Below are 18,046 nucleotides of genomic sequence, written 5' to 3' on the forward strand. Positions count from 1 at the left end.
CTTTGGAGAGGGATGTGGGGTTGGAAGAAGGACCAAAGGGGATGTTCACTATTTATAGCATCTTAGTTTATACAATGTTAACGTGTTTAACATGTGATCTTTAAAATTCAAAATAAACAAAAATATTCCTTTGAAAAAATATAATGTTTTGGCTGGACATGGTGGTTCATGCCTGTAATCCCAGCACTTTGAGGACAAGGCAGGAGGATCACTTGGGTCCAGGAGTTTGAGACCAGCCTGGGCAACATAGGGAGACCCTGTCTCTACAAAAAATTTAAAAATTAGCCAGGCATGGCAGTGCACCCCTATGATCTCAGCTACTCAGGAGGCTGAGATGAGAGGATTTCTTGAGCCCAGCAAGTAAGGCTGCAGTGAGCTATGATTGTGCCACTGCACTCTAGCCTGAACACCGAGCAAGACTCTGTTTCAAAGAAGAAAAAATACATATAAATATATATAGGATTTTAAAGAAAGAAAGGGTACCAAGGCACTAGTCTGAAGACATGAATTCTTGTCCTAGCTCTGCACTTGCTAGTAAGTCACCTCACTGCCCTGAGCTTTTAGTGGCCCCACCTGCAAGAAAGGGAGTAATCACTGCCCAGAGACTTAGATCATAAAATGAAATAATATATATGACAAAGTTTCAAAAACTTCACAGTGCACTAAAATTCCTTGTAATTAAGATATATCCAAGTTGAATCAGGTAACTAAAGTTTGGAGGGAAAGCTAATAAATTGAATGATACGACCAGGGTCTAAATTATTTTAATGAATTGGATCAATGAGCCTCAAACAACCGGAATAATTAAATAGGGATAAATATAAGTTTTGTTTATAGGTTAAGAAAATGAACGGCACAAATGCAGGATATTTAAAACTGACAATCATTATTGTGAAACAGTTTTAGAAGTAGTTTATAATGTAGATGCTGAAAATAAAACACAATTTCAATCCGTATTAAGAGAAAGCTTGGAAGAGAGGTGTTCACAGTCACCCACTGGGTCATCCACCAAGATTCGCTCATCCAAGCTGGTTGACCAGTTAGAAACACTGAAATATATATCATACAGACTTATCTGAACTTCTCTCCATTGAATGTCAACTTAGCATTTAATATGATTTAAATAATTTTCCGTGTTGTTTCCATTATACTGTAAGCTGCTTGAGGACAGGTACCATGTATCATGTTTCTTCATTCCCTATAAAACTGAGAGCAGATCTGGGCTCATAAAAGACATTTAGTAAATTTTAAACTTAATCAAACAATTTTTTAAGACTGATGATAATGCAGTTCCCAAGCATCATTCTGAAAATCAGTAATTACACATATGTTTCCAAGAGTAGATATGGGGGAGTTGAACCTGTACTGCCAGTTGATTTTTAGTTTTAGTTTTAGTTTTTTAGAGACAGAGTTTCACTCTATTGCCCAGACTGGAGTACAGTGGCATGACCATAGTTCACTGCAGCCTCGACCTCCCAGGCTCAAGCTATCCTCCCACCTCAGCTTCCTGATATCTGTGGATCACCACACCCAGGTAATTTTTTTTTTTTGTAGAGATGGGGTTGCCCTATGTTTCCCAGACTGGACTCAAACTCCTGGGCTCAAGTGATCCTCCCACCTCAGCCTCCCAAGTGCTGGGATTACAGGCATGAACCCCCATGCTCAGCCCCCAGTTTTTCTTTTTCACTCAGTTGCCTCATTTTGACCTTGTTGTGTTGCCTTTCGATTTTTTTTATAACTCAAAAAAGCTTCGTTTTTAAATTTAGCTTTCTTACACTCTGCTTGTGCCTTCAACATCTTCACAACAATTTTCTCTTTCTCGATAAGGAAAGCATCTTTCAATTTGTCATGGGCACATTTGCCACACATGGGACCATCTTAGGCCCTGCTGACATGTTTTTGGCCAATCTTGTAAGAACTTTAGGTCTCATAGTACAAACCCCTCAAAGTTGGCCTGGCCACAGACCACATGCAGATTTTGGTGCTTTCCCATCCTTCTTGGTGTAAAGGTAAACAATTCTATTACCAGGGGTTTGGACAGCAGAATTCTGTTAGAGGCTGTTGTAGGAAGCCTATGACAGTATGTCAGACACTGACATTCTGAGTGCTTCCAGACAGCATCCCTGGAAGAGCTGACCTTGTTTCCTTGAGATGTCTTTTCTTTAAAGCAGAGTGCAGTAAAATTTCTATTATTCATTACCATATTAGTAAAAATGTTATTTGCAGAAGATTTTATGCTACAGGTGGCAGAAATGGCTAAGACATCTGTTAGAATGTGAGAAAATTATCCATCAATCAAAAGGCACCAGAGGAAAAAACTATTTAAGCATGAAAGCCCTTTATAGAGTTTTACAAGAATTCAGACACATACAATCTTCTTCTGTGTTAAAAAAAAAAAATCCACTTAGGCAATTTTCACCCTCTCAGAGATGTGGTATTGAGGAGGCAATATGTCAATTGGAGTATGCATGAAGGTGGGACCAGTGTCTATCATTTACTGTTTCATTTCTTATGAATCATTTTTATGATATCATTTCTATGAATTTCTATTAATCCTTTTGTTATCAGTGGCAGGTATCTGAGCTACTGGCAGTAAATCTGTACGGGTCTGCCTCAGTTTTTGCCTCCTCAGAAGAAAGAATTCACCTGAGGGGCATAAGGCAGAAGAAGAGACTGAGGAAAGTCTTAGAGAAGTAAAAGTATATTTAAAAAGTTTTACAAATGAAATGAAAGGAAAGAAGTACATTTAGAAGAGGGCCAAGTGGACAACTTTCAAGACAGTGCACACTTGTCTTGCACGGTGCATGGTTTGACCTTTGGCTTGGGGTTTTATATGTTGCCATACTTCTGGGCTTTTGTCTTCCTTCTCCCTTAATTCTTCTCTTGGGGTGAGCTACCCACATGCGGAATGCCCTGCTGGCACTTGGGAAAGGAACATGCAAAATGTGTTTACTAGAGTTGTATGCATGCTCACTTGGAACATACTTCCCTTACCAATCTAGCATTCCTAGAGGAAGGCTATATACAAGTTACTCTCCATTATGGCGTGCTTGAGCTCACTCACCCAACTCCTGAGATCTTATCAGGACCCTGCTCATCTCCAGTTTCAGGTTTTTTTCTATCTATAGGAAGACTGCCTTTCTCTGGCACTGGCTGCAACCAGTTATTATTTTAGACAGAAAGTTAACAACCACCTGATCCTCACCTGATAGTTGCCTGACATTCCTAGTTGGGTATGTGGGGGAGCCCTCTCCTGCTCTGCTCATGTCTGACTAGCTACCCACTGTAACATTTCCCCCCCAAGAGTCCAAGATCCCAATTCTTTGGAGAAAATGGATGAAGGTGAGTCTTCTGTAACTGCTTCCTGCTGACAGGGGGTGGTGGCATTGGGTCTCTGAGTCTTGGCCTCTTGCTAGTTGTCAGGGCAGGACACTGTCTCCATGAATTGGGGAAAGTGGTATCCAGCCAGGTCCAAGGAAGACAGGAGCAGGATTTTGCCTCTGTTGTGTCTCACTGATGGGCAGTCTAGGGGTCCTGTAGAAGGGTTACCCTTGAATATTGAGAGGATATTATCCTTCACTGAGGTTCATCTGGAGCTTAATGGCCTGAAGACTAGAGGAGACAAATCAGATTATTAGAAGAATGTTAAAATAATGGGGCGAGGACAGCTCCAAAAAAAATTTTGAGGCTACCTACACACCTAGGTAACTGATGACTATAGTCATGCCTACTGAGACATGAGGTTGAAGCAGATTCCAATATGTGCACAGAATTAGAATATTGATCCAGATTTTTACATTACCCATCCATTTTGTTTCTTGTGAGCTGCAGCCAGAGATCACAAGTTGGTTCACAGGAATAAGTAGGATTAGTCTAATATGCAGACAAAAACTTAAAAATAACTGATGATTAAAATATATTAACAGGTGTATCATAATTTTTGAAACACACCTTTTCTCTCTTCAGTCTTCATTTTTATAAAAAACAAATCATGATAAACTGATTTGTTTGCAAAATAAACTTTAATCTTATTATGCTTGGCCTGATTATTTGCATACAGTACAGCAAGAATAATTATTTGCCATATAGCCTCCTTTTTAAATTGGATTTGATGGAACTTCATTCCATAAGGAGTCACAGATAAGACTTTATTTATTTTTTATATGAATGTACATTCTTTATTTAACCATAATCAGTTTGAATACTTTAAACATTTTAATTTGTATGTGATATTTTATACATTCAAATTTATCAAAATTTCTGATTACTCTGTCAATATAGAATTAGAAAAGTTAAATTGATAGGTCAAAGTGATTTAATATTTTATCATTCTTTTTTTGTTTATTTTTGTTTTTATTTATTTATTTTAATACTTTAAGTTCTAGGGTACATGTGCAGATCATGCAGGATGGTTACGTAGGTGTGCATATGCAATGGTGGTTTGCTGCATCCTTCCCCTGTCACCTACGTTAGATATTTCTCCTAATGTTATCCCTCCCCTAACCCCAAACTCCCAACAGGCTCCAGTATGTGATGTTCCCCTCCCTCCTGCTCTGCTCCATGTGTTCTCATTGTTCAACAGCCACTTATGAGTGAGAACATGTGGTGTTTGGTTTTCTGTTCTTATGTCAGTTTGCCAAGAATGATGGTTTCCAGCTTCACCCATGTCCCTGCAAAGAACATGAACTCATCCTCTTTTTATGGCTGCATAGTATTCCATGGTGTATATGTGTCACATATTCTTTATCCAGTCTATCATTGATGGGCATTTGGGTTGGTTCCAAGACTTTGCTATTGTAAATGGTGATGCAAAAAACATGCATATGTCTTTATAATAGAAGGATTTATAATCCTTTGGCTGTATACCCAATAATGGGATTGCTGGGTCAAATGGTATTTTTATTTCTAGATCCTTGAGAAATCGCCACACTGTCTTCCACAATGGTTGAACTGTTTCTACTCCCACCAACAGTGTAAAAGCATTCCTATTCTCCACATTCTCTGCAGCATCTGTTGTTTCCAGATTTTTTAATGATCACCATCTTAACTAGTATGAGATGGTATCTCAATGTCGTTTTGGTTTGCATTTCTCTAATGACCAGTGATGATGAGCATTTTTTCATATGTCTGTTGCCTGCATACTTGTCTTCTTTTGAAAGGATCTGTTTATATCCTTCATCCACTTTTTGATGGGGCTGTTTTTTTCTTGTAAATTTGTTTTAGTTCTTTGCAGATTCTGGATGTTAGCCCTTTGTCAGATGAGTAGCTTGCAAAAATTTTTTCCCATTCTGTTGGTTACCGGTTCACTCTAATAATTGTTTCTTTTGCTGTGCAGAAGCTCTTAAGTTTAATTAGATCCCATTTGTCTATTTTGGCTTTTGTTGCCATTGCTTTTGGTGTTTTAGTCATGAAGTCCTTGCCTATGCCTGTGTTCTGAATGGTATGGGTTTTCCTCTAGGGTTTTCATGGAGTTTGTTCTTATGTTTAAATCTTTAATCCATCTGGAGTTAATTTTTGTATAAGGTGTAAGGAAGGGGTCTAGTTTCACTTTCTGCACATGGCTAGCCAGTTTTCCCAACACCATTTGTTAAACAGGGAATCCTTTCCCCATTGCTTGTTTTTGTCAGGTTTGTCAAAAATCAGATGGTTGTGGATGTGTGGCATTACTTCCGAGGCCTCTGTTCTGTTTCATTGATCTATGTCTCTGTTTTGGTACCAGAACCATGCTGTTTTGATTACTTTAGCCTTGTAGTATAGTTTGAAGTCAGGTAGTGTGATGCCTCCAGCTTTGCTCTTTTTGCTTAGGATTGTCTTGGCTATGCAGGCTCTTTTTTGTTCCATATTAAGTTTAAAGTGATTTTTTCCAGTTCTGTGAAGAAGGTCAATGGTAGCTTGACGGGGATAGCATTGTGTCTATAAATTACTTTGGGCAGTGTGGCCATTTTCACTATATTGATTCTTCCTAACCATGAGCATGGAATGTTTTTCCATCTCTTGGTGTCATCTCTTATTTCCTTTAGCAGTGGTTTGTAGTTCTCCTTGAAGAAGTCCTTCACATCCCTTGTTAGTTGTCTTCCTAGGTGTTTTATTCTCTTTGTAGCAATTGTGAATGGGAGTTTGCTCACGATTTGGCTCTCTGTCTGTTATTGGTGTATAAGAATGCTTGTGATTTTTGCACATTTATTTTGTATCCTGAGAATTTGCTAAAGTTGCTTACCATCTTAAGGAGATTTGGGGCTGATACAATGGGGTCTTCTAAATATACAATAATGTTGTCTGCAAATAGAGACAATTTGACTTCCTTTTTTCCTAATTGAATACTTCTTATGTCTTTTTCTTGCCTGATTTCTCTGGCTAGAACTTCCAATACTTTGTTGAATAGGAGTGGTGAGAGAGGGCACACTTATCTAGTGCCAGTTTTCAAAGGGAATGCTTCCAGTTTTTGTGCATTCAATATGATATTGGTTGTGGGTTTGTCATAAATATCTTTTATTATTTTGAGATACATTTCATCAATATACATAGTTTATTGAGAGTTTTTAGCATGAAGGGCTGTTGAATTTTGTTGAAGGCCTTCTCTACATCTATTGAGATAATCATGTGGTTTTTGTCTTTGGTTCTGTTTATGTGATGGATTATGTTTATAGATTTGTGTATGTTGAACCAGCCTTGGCATCCCTGGGATGAAGCTGACTTGATCATGATGGATAAGCTTTTTGATGTGCAGTTGGATTCAGTTTGCCAGTATTTTATTGAAGATTTTTGCATCAATGTTCATAATGGATATTAGCCTGAAGTTTTCTTTTTTTGTTGTGTCTCTGCTAGGTTTTGGTATCAGGATGATGTTGACCTCATAAAATGAGTTAGGGAGGATTCCCTCTTTTTGTATTGTTTGGAATAGTTTCAGAAGGAATGGTACCAGTTTCTCTTTGTATGTCTGGTAGAATTGGGCTGGGAACCCATCTGGTCCTGGACTTTTTTTGGTTGGTAGGCTATTAATTGCTGCCTCAACTTCAGACCATGTTATTGGTTTATTCAGGGATTCAACTTCTTCCTGATTTAGTCTTGGGAGGGTTTAAGTGTCCAGGAATTTATCCATTTCTTCTGGATTTACTGGTTTATATGCATAGAGGTGTTTGTAGTAATCTCTGATGGTGGTTTGTATTTCTGTGGAATCGGTGGTGATATCCCCTTTAATATTTTTTATTGCAGCTATTCAATTCTTCTCTCTTTTCTGTTTTATTAGTCTGGCTAGCAATCTATCTATTTTGTTGATTTTTTTTTCAAAAAACCAGCTCCTGGATGTATTGATTTTTTTGAAGCGTTTTTGTGTCTCTATCTCCTTCAGTTCTGCCCTCATCTTAGTTATTTCTTGTCTTCTGCTAGCTGTTGAATTTGTTTGATCTTGCTCCTCTAGTTCGTTTAATTGTGAGGATAGGATATTGATTATAGGTCTTTCTTCACTTCTCATTTGGTCATCTATTGCTATAAATTTCTTTCTAGACATTGCTTTAAATGTGTCCCAGAGATTCTGGTACATTGTGTCTTCATTCTCATTGGTTTCAAAGAACATCTTTATTTCTGCTTCATTTCATTATTTATCCAGTAATCATTCAGGAGCAGGTTGTTCAGTTACCATGTAGTTGTGTGGTTTCGAGCGAGTTTCTTAATCCTGAGTTCTAATTTGATTGCACTGTGGTCTAAGATACTGGTTGTTATGATTTCCATTCTTTTACATTTTCTGGGGAGTGATTTACTTTCAATTATGTGGTCGATTTTAGAGTAAGTGTGATGTGGTGCTGAGAAGAATGTATATTCTGTGGATATGGGGTGGAGAATTCTGTAAATGTCTATTAGATACACTTGGTCCAGATCTGAGTTCAAGTCCTGGATATCCTTGTTAATTTTCTGTCTCATTGATCTGTCTAATATTGACAGTGGAGTGTTAAAGTCTCCCACTATTATTGTGTGGGAGTCTAAGTCTCTTTTGTAGGTCTCTATGAACTTGCTTTATATATCTGGGTGCTCCTGTATTGGGTGCATATATATTTAGAATAGTTAGCTCTTCTTGTTGCATTGATCTGTTTACCATTATGTAATGCTCTTCTTTGTCTTTTTTGATCTTTGTTGGTTTAAAGTCCATTTTATCAAAGACTAGGATTGCAATTCCTGCTTTTTTTTTTTCTCTCCATTTGCTTAATGAATCTTCCTCCATCCCTTTATTTTGAGTCTATGTGTGTCTTTGCACGTGAGATGGTTCTCCTGAATACAGCACATGGATGGGTCTTGACTCTTTATCCAATTTGCTAATCTCTGTCTTTTCACTGGGGCATTTAGCCCATTTACATTTAAGGTTAATATTGTTATGTGTGAATTTGATCCTGCCATTTTGATACTCGCTGGTTGTTTTGCCCATTAGTTGATGCAGTTTCTTCATTGTGTTGATGGTCTTTATCATTTGGTACATTTTTGCAATGGCTGGTAATGGTTGCTCCTTTCCATGTTTAGTGCTTCCTTCAGGTTTAGAAGCTCTTCTAAGGTAGGCCTTGTGGTGAAGAAGTCTCTCAGCAATTGCTTGTCCATAAAGGATTTTATTTCTCCTTCATTTATGAAGCTTAGTTTGGCTGGATATAAAATTTTGGGTTGAAAGTCCTTTTCTTTAAGAATGTAGAATATTGGCCCCCACTCTCTTCTGGCTTTTAGGGTTTCTGCTGAGAGATCTGTTGTAAATTTGATGGGCTTCCCTTTATTGGTAGCCCAATCTTTCTCTCTGGCTTCCCTTAACATTTTTCCTTCATTTCAACACTGGTGAATCTGACAGTTATGTGACTTGGGGTTGCTCTTCTTGAGGAATATCTTTGTAGTGTTCTCTGTATTTCCTGGACTTGAATGTTGGCCTGCCTTACTAGATTGGGAAAGTTCTCCTGGATAATATCCTGAAGAGTATTTTCCAGCTTGGTTTCATTCTTCCCATCACATTCAGGTACACTGATCAAACATAGATTAGGTCTTTTCACATAAACCCACATTTCTTGGAGGCTTTGTTCATTTCTTTTCACTCTTTTTTCTCTAATCTTGCCTTCATGTTTTATTTTATTAAGTTGATCTTCAATCTCTGATAACGTTTCTTCTGCTTGATCTATTTGGCTTTTGAAACTTGTATATGCTTTGTGAAGTTTTCATGCCATGTTTTTCAGCTTCATCAAGTCATTTATTTCTTCTCTAAGCTGGTTATTCTAGTTAGTGTTTTGTCTAACCTTTTTTCAAGGTTCTTAGTTTCTTTGCATTGGGTTAGAACATGCTCCTTTAGCTCAGAGAAGTTTGTTATTACCCACCTTCTGAAGCCTACTTCTGTCAATTTGTCAAACTTATTCTCTATCCAATTTTGTTCCCTTGCTGGTGAGGAGTTATGATCGGTTGGAAGAGAAGAGGCCTTCTGGTTTTTGGTGATTTCAGCCTTTTTGGACTGGTTTCCTCCAATCTTCATGGATTTATCTACCTTTGGTCTTTGAAGTTGGTAACTTTCAGATGGGGTCTCTGAGTGGACATCCTTTCTGTTGATGTTGAAGCTATTTCTTTCTGTTTTTTAGTTTTCCGTCTAACAGTCAAGCCCCTCTGGTGCAGGACTTCTAGATGTCCACTCCAGACCCTGCTTGCCTGGGAATCACCCACGGGGACTGCAGAACAGTAAGGACTGCTGCCTCTTCCCTCCTCTGGGAGCTTCATCCCAGAAGGATACCCGCCAGATGTCAGCCAGAGCTCTCCTTTATGAGGTGTCTCTTTGGATATACAGGGGTCAGGAAGCCTCTTGAAGAAACAGTTTATCCCTTATCAGACCTCAAATGCTGTGCTGGGAGCTCCATTTCTCCCTTCAGAGCTGCTAGGCAGGGATGTATAAGTCTGCTGAAGTGGAACTCATGACTGCCCTTTTTCTTAGGTGCTCTGTCCTGGGAAGGTGGGGCTTTATTTATAAGTCCCTCCTGGACTGCTCCCTCTTTTCAGAGATGCCCTGCCCAGCAAGGAGGGAGTCTAGTCACAGTCCTCCTGCAGAGGCCTTGCTAAGCTGCCACAGGCTCCACCCAGCTGTTGTATAAACTTCCTTGTCATATTGTTTCTACAGGCAAGGTTAGAACTGCCTTGGTAATGGCGGACGCCCCTCCCCCCACCAAGCTCAACAGTCCTAGGTCAAGCTCAAACTACTGTGCTGGCTGCAAAAATCTCAAGCCAGTGGGTTTCAGTTTGTTGGCCTTTTTGAGGGTGGGATCTGCTGAGCCAGATCACTTGGCTCCCTGTCTTCTGCTCCCTTTTTTTCAGGGAAATGGGCAGTTCTGTCTCACAGGCCTTCCAGGTGCCAGCTAAAACGACTGCCCAGTTTTCTGCTGGAAACCCATGGCTCTAGCTAAAGCAGCTGCCCAGTTTTGTGCTGGATACCGTGCAGGAATCTCCTGGTTTGTGGGCTGTAAAGAATGTGGGAAAAGCACAGTATCTGCGCTGGAGTGCTGGAGTGTCTGGAGAAGTCCCTGATGGCCTCTCTTGGGTAGGAGAGGGAGTCCTCAAGTCTTTTGCACTTCCCCAGTGAGGCAACACCCACCCTGCCTCAGTTTGCCTTCCTTGGGCTACGCCCACTGTCCAACCAGTCCCCTTGAGATGAACCTGGTACCTTGGTTGGAAATGCAGATCATTCGCCTTGTGCAATGCTCTCGCCAGGAACTGTGCTCCAGAGCTGTTCCTATTTGGCCATCTTGGCAGAAGTCCAAGACTTTATTTTTAAGGCTTAAGCCCAGCCACAGGTTTGTACCATCAAATACCTGTATGAGTTGGGTAAATTCCTCTCCTCTTGAGGTCCCATGATAACCTGGGACTCCTGGACCTGTTAGAAAGTGACCTTCTTTACAGACCACAGGTTGGGAACCCTGTACAGGGACTGTGTAGACAAGGTATGAAGCCAGTTTTCCCAATGTGCTTTTATTGGCTCTATAAATCAAATTTGATTCCTTAAAGGAATGCATATCATTCCAGTGAAAGCCTTGGTAAAATAACCAGCTTCACCAGTTGTGTTCTGTTGCAAAAGAAAACAGATTATTATTGCATTTATGCAAATAACTATCCTGCCGTAAGTTAAGAATACTCACAAGTAGTTTCCAAATTTTGAAGAAAGCAGGTAGAGAGAAATGCATACACTTCAATTTATTTACAGGAGTACTCAATTGTTAAAGCTATAAACAGCTCAAAAGAAAAGTTTTATTGGTTTTGAAAAACAAAGGATTAGCAACATTTTGAGCAAAAAACCATAAAAGGACTATTTCAATCTTCTGTTAATCTATGCAGTTAACTTTTCTTCTGCTTGTTATTATTTATGAACATTTTAGCTCTCCAATGAGAGTCCTGAAAGTTTTTTCTTTATTCTAATGTCACAATCTCCAAAGTTATCAGAAGCCTGCATTTAGGAGCACCTGTAAGAGTTCTATAGCTGATTATAAAACCACCTTTTAAAGAGAGCTAAAACAAGACAACAATTGTCTGTAAATGAAAAAAAAAAAGAAGCCTTAAGGTAGCCACACTCAAAGACACAATTGACAAAGAAATTTGTTATCCCTGTGGCACACAACAATTTAACATAACAATTATAATTATTACTAATAATTTATACTCTGTTACATTAGAATTATAGGAGTTTCACATAATTTCAGAACACATACCAATAACATTTTGATAAAAAGTAGATTAATGCTTTAATCACCTCTGTTGTGCTTTAATTTATGAATAAACTGAATAGTCCTTTAATTTTAGCTAAACTTCACACACAGAATTTCTTTTATAGGATTAATTTTTCACAAACCTTTCACAACTTGGTCAAACCTTCAGCTTTATCCTATCTAACATAAAACAATTCTTTAACCCTCCAAACTAGGCAAAATTTACATTTCCATACCTTCTTATAATTTTTTAACAAAAGCAAATTCTATTTTCCTTGCATAGCTTACATGTAAGACTGCTTTTTCTGTAGTCTCAAGAACATGTTATGCTGCTAACTTTTCACAACTTTTACTTTTGGTGAAAAATCTGGTAAGGAAACAATTCACTAGACACAAGTGCAGGTAAGGTCTGACTCTTTCCAGCATAGCTGTGGGGAATGGCTAACTCTGTAAGTTTCCAGGCCATACGTAGCTTTAAAATAGACAAGTTGCACAGTTAAGAGTCATAGTGGCAGTTTATGAAGCATTTATTTAGTAGGTCTAATAACCTTTAAAATTGTAGAACATTTCTTTTATAAAATCCCTTTCACGAATCTTTTCACAATTTACACAGACTATCTATGACATGCTTGGATTGACTTGTCCTAAACATCCCTCTTTTTAAACAACCCGTCATTTTACTTTAGGACAATAATTTACCATACAAGATCCTTTCTCATATAAAATCTCTTTTCTTTATCATCTTCCTTCCCAAAAATACCTCTTTACCTTTACAACCTTTGAATTAGACAAAAGTTATTTTCCTTCTGTTAGAAAGTTAAGATTTGTTCTGAATGTTGCCATGCAAATTTTGTGAAGGGGAAGCAAACGAGGTTATTTATATACTGTAGAAGTTATCTCCCCATCAAGAAATTGCCCAGTTATGTTTTTGCTAGGGTTTGCCCAAATAGTGGTGGGCTATTTCTGAGGTAAAACCATCCAGGTTGAAGTTGCTGGTTAAAGATTTAGGTAGTTTTCCCAGAAGAAATACAGCTATTAGAGAGAAAGATGAATTCAGAGGTTGGGTAAATATTATGCAGGCACCCATTTGGAAAGTATATTTTTGCTCAAAAGGGTGTGAATCTATTGGCCCCATTACCCGTTAGGATTTGGAGGGGAGTTCCTTAGGGAAGGAGATTGATTTCCAGGCAGCCCTGGAAAGCATAAGGGAAATTCATAGTTTTACTTGCTGCCTCCAGAGTTGCCCTTGGCTTTGTCCTGTACGAGTGTCCTTAGGGCAACCCAGAGTAGATTGGAGAACTTGTAAAGCAGCCACCAGTTGAGCCTGCCTCTTGTCCCTACATTTCTCCTTTTTCTTAGCCCTGTTGTTCTTATTCTACTGTCAGTTATAAAAGACTGAGAAGGCTAATCTGAGGCCCTCCTGCACAGGGGCACCAGGTTCCAAAGCTGACTTTTGTAATTTCCTCCCAGTTTATTTTTAAGCCAAACAGTATTACAAAGGAAAACTAGTTTTTTGTCTTAACATTTGGGAGAACCAAACTTTTCCTAGATTTGTGGGATGCATCAAGGGGCATGTTCTGGGATATGGGATGTGATTACCCATCTGCAAAAATAGAATGGAGGAGGAAAAAAAGGAAAAAGAGGACATTCCCTCTACATTCCTATTATCCTGAATGCGGCATCCCCCATCATCCTGTGGGTTCTGGAATGAACTGGTCTTACTGTGTACTCTTGGTCGCATCTCATCACAGTTATCCACTTGAGAACAAAGGAGATATGGGAGTGAACAGTGGGCTGTCTGTTCATCCTTAAAGTTCCAGAATGACCAGTCTTACTGTGTACTCCTAACCTTTCACCTCTGTTTAATGATAACCTGTTAGCCTGGGAGCACCCTTCATCTCTGTCCTATGGGTACTTTTGTCTTTTGCACCTGCAGCCTGGGGCCAGGCTATATCCTTGTCTCCATGACTTTATAGTGACTCCTGCTGGGAGCATTCTAGCAATAAAAATGATGACCTCTTTTCTCAAATTCCCATTTCCCATATTAAGTAGAAAAGAAGGCTGTTTTTTAGCTAACTGCCGCAAGGGGGCTAGACTTTCCTCTGCACTCCTTTTGAATATGACCCTCAGGGTCCTAATTCACTCTGAGAAGGGTATGAAAGTAGTTAGAGAAATGAAGACTACAGGAAGAAGTGGGAGGAAGCAAGAGGAATACTCACGGAAAGGCTTCATCTGCTTGCAAAAATAGCAACCCTTGGATTCAAGAGGGCAACATTTATTTGCCCTCTTGATGTAAAGTAGTAACCTCCAGAGGACTTGAGCTAACAATTGGCAAAGGAGGGGGCATTCTTCCTTTGCCACAAATGGCAAAGAAAGAATTTTCCTCCTCCCAAAGGGATGCTGACTCAAAAAAAGCAAATAGGTGGGATCCTTAAAGGGCCAGGGTAAGACCCCATGCAGACAGACAGACTGCTTCAAAAGTCACCAGGAAACCCGGCCCTGGGCTGTAACAGGAAGGAAAAGCATATAGTACGTCAAAGCCAGAGTTCCAATCAGTGTCTGTCCCGACGATGTGCCAGCAGACAGGGGAAGAGCTAAAGGTCATCCAAGCTGGTAGGGTAAGAACAAGAACAAGTATAAATCTCAGGAGATATCCACAAGGGAACCCATGTCTTTGCTGCCTCTCAAATGCAGTAAGAGCTGTGAGAATATGTGTTTAAGAAGTCACGTGGCATGCGAAGTAAGAGCAGAGATAGACTTGCCCTCGAGGTAGAGGGTCCAGAGGGTACACAAGCCCTTTTTAGAACACACACAGAGAAAACAGGAGAATAGGCAGTGCAGGTTCTTGGGGAACAGCCAATTTTAGTTCAAAAAGCAGAAGAAACCCCAGACATTGCACAGTTTTAGGCTTCAGCCGTACCATTCTCACAAACTTCCTGTCCAGGAGGGCCATTTGTGCCTCAGATCTATTCAGTGTAGATGCCAAGGAACTTCCCACCCCTGAGAGCCACCTATCAGAGTGAACTGAGAAATCAGCCGGGAGGAGCAGAGTCATTTATGGCTGAAGGACTTGTTCTGGGGGTTAGTAAGCAGGAGAGAGAAAAGGAGAAGAAGACCATGTACAGGGATTGAATGCCTCCAGCTGAAGAAGGAGTGGCCGAGAGGGGTCTTACTCCTAGGGAACATAACTGAGTCATGCCGCATCAAAGTTATCCGAGGAGTCCCACAGCACCAAAATACGTCACTGGTTGTGGGTATCCAAGTTACCAGGGCTAATCTGTAGAGTCTGCAGCAACCTCAATTCTTGCCTCCTCAGAAGAAAGAATTCAACTGAGGGACAAAAGGCAGGAGAGAACAAGGCAAGTTTTAGTGCAGGAGTAAAAGTTTATTAAAAGCTTTAGAGCAGAAGCAAAAGGAAGAGAAATATATTTGAAGAGGGCCAGGTAGGCGACTTGCAAGACAAGTGTGTGATTTGACTGACTGGGGTTTTATAAGTTGGCATACTTCCAGGGTCTTTCATCCCTTTTCTCCTGATTTTTCCCTTAGGATGGGCTGTCCACATGCACAATGGCCTGCTAGCACCTGGGAAGGGAACAGGCGCAGTGTGTTTACTGGCGTTGTAGGCACGCTCACTTGGGACATTCTTTCCTTACCATTCTTGCATTTCTGGAGAAAGGTCATATACCAGTTAAACTCCACCATTTTGCTTCTTAATGCTCATGCTTGAGCTCATTCACCTAACTCCTGAGATCTTATTGGGAAGCTACTGATCAACAGTTTCAGGTTTTTTCGATGTATAGGGGCTGCCTTTTCCTGGCACTGGCTGTGACCAATTATTATTTTAGAGAGAGAGTTAACAACTGCCTGGCCCTCACCTGTTGCCTGACATTCCTGGTGTGCGTGTGTGGCAGAAGTGGAGTGTAGTGGGGGTGCACTGCTCATGTCTCCTGCTCTGCTCATGTCTGACTAGCTACCAACTGTAACACTTTTGCCTTACCATCTATCTGTGGTTTGCTTCAGAACCAGCAGGAGCACTTTATTATTATTATTTTTAAGATATTTTGGGCTGGGCACAGTGGCTCACACCTGCAAGCCCAGCACTTTGGGAGGCCAAGGCAGGTGGATGACTTGAGGCCAGGAGTTCGAGACCAGCCTGGCCAATATGACAAAACCCTGTCTGTACTAAAACACAAAAATTAGCCAGGCATTGTGGCATGCACCAGTAATCTCAGCTACTCAGGAGGCTGAAGCAGGAAAATTGCTTGAACCCAGGAGGCAGAGGTTACAGCAAGCTGAGATCATGCTACTGCACTCCAGCCTGGATGTCAGAGTGAGACTCTGTCTCAAGAAAAAAAAAAAAGCTAGGAGCAAGACCTTTAATTTCAGTTTCTTCTTGCAGATCCAGAAATGAGGGGCTTATAATATATAACCTTTTATATTCCTTTGAGTTCTAAAATCCTATGAATACATATCTTTTTAAAAGTTTTGAGAGAATATACTTCGATTTTTCTGTAGGTAAGTCTTGAGGAACCACAGAATTTGCAATTCAATTCAGAGAGCTCTTGTTCAGTATGAACAATTTGACCCTTGACAGGGAAAACCATGACCTATTATTATTTTTTTTATTTTTTAACGTAGAGATGGGTCTTACTATGTTGATCAGGCTGCTCTCAAATTCCTGGCCTTAAGCAATCCTCCTGCCCCAGCCTCCCAAAGTGCTGAGACTATAGGTGTGAACCATTGTGCCTGGCTCCTATTATTTTTATCATCAGCCAATCATGCTAATATTGCTAAAGACAAAATTCCCATTCAGTTTTTAAGGATGACAACCCATAGCCTGTGTACCAATTAATGGTCACTTGTGTGTCACAGAAAAGGGAAAGCATGACAAGGTAGATTTTTTACAAACAGCTGTGGGCTTCTAATAAGCTGGGACTAGAGGTTCACACTTTGGCATTGCTGTTCTTCCCCAAACACATGGCAAATATGCATAAACTAGAAAAAAAAAGAAAACAGTGATGATATTGCAGAGTTCAAGACAAAAAAAAAAAGATGATGATTTCCATGATAAGAACAAACAACAAAATACAAAAGAGTGAGTTGGGCTGAAGCCATGGGCCTGCTGGCTCCAGGTCCGGAATCAGGTGGCGGTGGCTGGGTGACAGGAAGTCTACTACTCCACCTGAGACAAGGGACTTGAGTTTGAATCATTGCTCTTAGACTGAGCTATGACTTAGGGAATCTGTGGGCCCACAGAGGTGAGAGGATACAGATACAGTCTTGAAACCAGAAAAAGATCCAAGCTACATGCTGGCTTGGTGACTGGACCTGAGATAACTATGACATTGTCATGACCGAGGCCCCTGAGCTGCATTTATAACACCCAGTTCTAACATGGAATTCCAGAAAGCCAGTAAAAAGACACCCACAAAACCACTGGATTTAAAGAAGCAGACACAGGGAGCGAGGAGAGACAAAAAGTAGACTGAAAACAACAACAGAAAACACTTTAAAGTAAGCCTGTAAATCAAAATTGCAAAATTCATGAAATCTTATCCTGAAAAAATACAGTCAATAAAATATGAACATGAATTCACTCCAGAAGGAAATTAATTTTAATGAACAGAGTGACAAATTGGTTAAAACAAGGAAGCTTAAAGAGACCTATAAGAGAATAACTGTTATAAAAAGAATTAGCCATCACAGAACTAAAATAAGCATAAATGAAGCAAGAACAGATAAATATGCAAAAATAACCAAATAGAACACTTTGAGTAGAAATATAGCCCTTGATATTTTTAAAAATACTTAATAGATGGACTGAACTCTAGACCCAGTAGGGGAAGTTCTCCTGACCAGGAAGATCATAGGAAGGAGTTCACACTAAATTCAACACAGAAAGACAGAGTTAAAATACCTGAACGAGTGGTTACATGCATATGAGTCCAGAAAAAGAATGAAAAGAATGACAGAGAAGTAACATAAGGTGCTTAACATAAAAGCTTTTGTTCTAAGAATTATCCAGTTTAAAAGACCTAAATCTCAGATCAAAAGTTCTCTCTTAATACCAGAAGAATAAATAAAAGTAAATTCCCACTTAGGAACATTGTAATGAGACTTAGAACATAAAGAATAAAAGGAACTCTTACATGTGCCAGGAAGAAAACAGACTATCAACACTATGAGACTTGTTAGCAGCAACACTAAATGCTACAAAGCAATGAAGAAAGCGGTCTTTAAAGTGATAAAGGAAAAAAAAAGCTTTCAACTTAGACTGCTATATCCAGCTGATCCTGCTCACGTTGTTAACCTTTTCTCTCCCATCCCTACTCTGGGACTCCTTAATTCCA

General features: G+C 39.7%; 1 protein-coding gene and 1 long non-coding RNA gene across 5 annotated transcripts in view; one reads left to right on the forward strand and one right to left on the reverse strand.

Moving 5' to 3' along the window:
• Nucleotides 1-18,046, forward strand: part of FSTL1 (follistatin like 1) — a 164,574-nt gene that overhangs the window by 48,394 nt on the left and 98,134 nt on the right. The window lies entirely within an intron of this gene.
• On the reverse strand, nucleotides 751-14,191 carry LOC144579600 (uncharacterized). The gene is made up of 2 exons (XR_013527602.1): nucleotides 13,916-14,191; nucleotides 751-3,612 (listed from the first exon to the last, which is right to left on the reverse strand). It is a non-coding gene; the product is annotated as an uncharacterized LOC144579600 (long non-coding RNA).

Source organism: Callithrix jacchus, chromosome 15 (assembly GCF_049354715.1).
Source record: "Callithrix jacchus isolate 240 chromosome 15, calJac240_pri, whole genome shotgun sequence".
Lineage (NCBI taxonomy): Eukaryota > Metazoa > Chordata > Mammalia > Primates > Cebidae > Callithrix > Callithrix jacchus.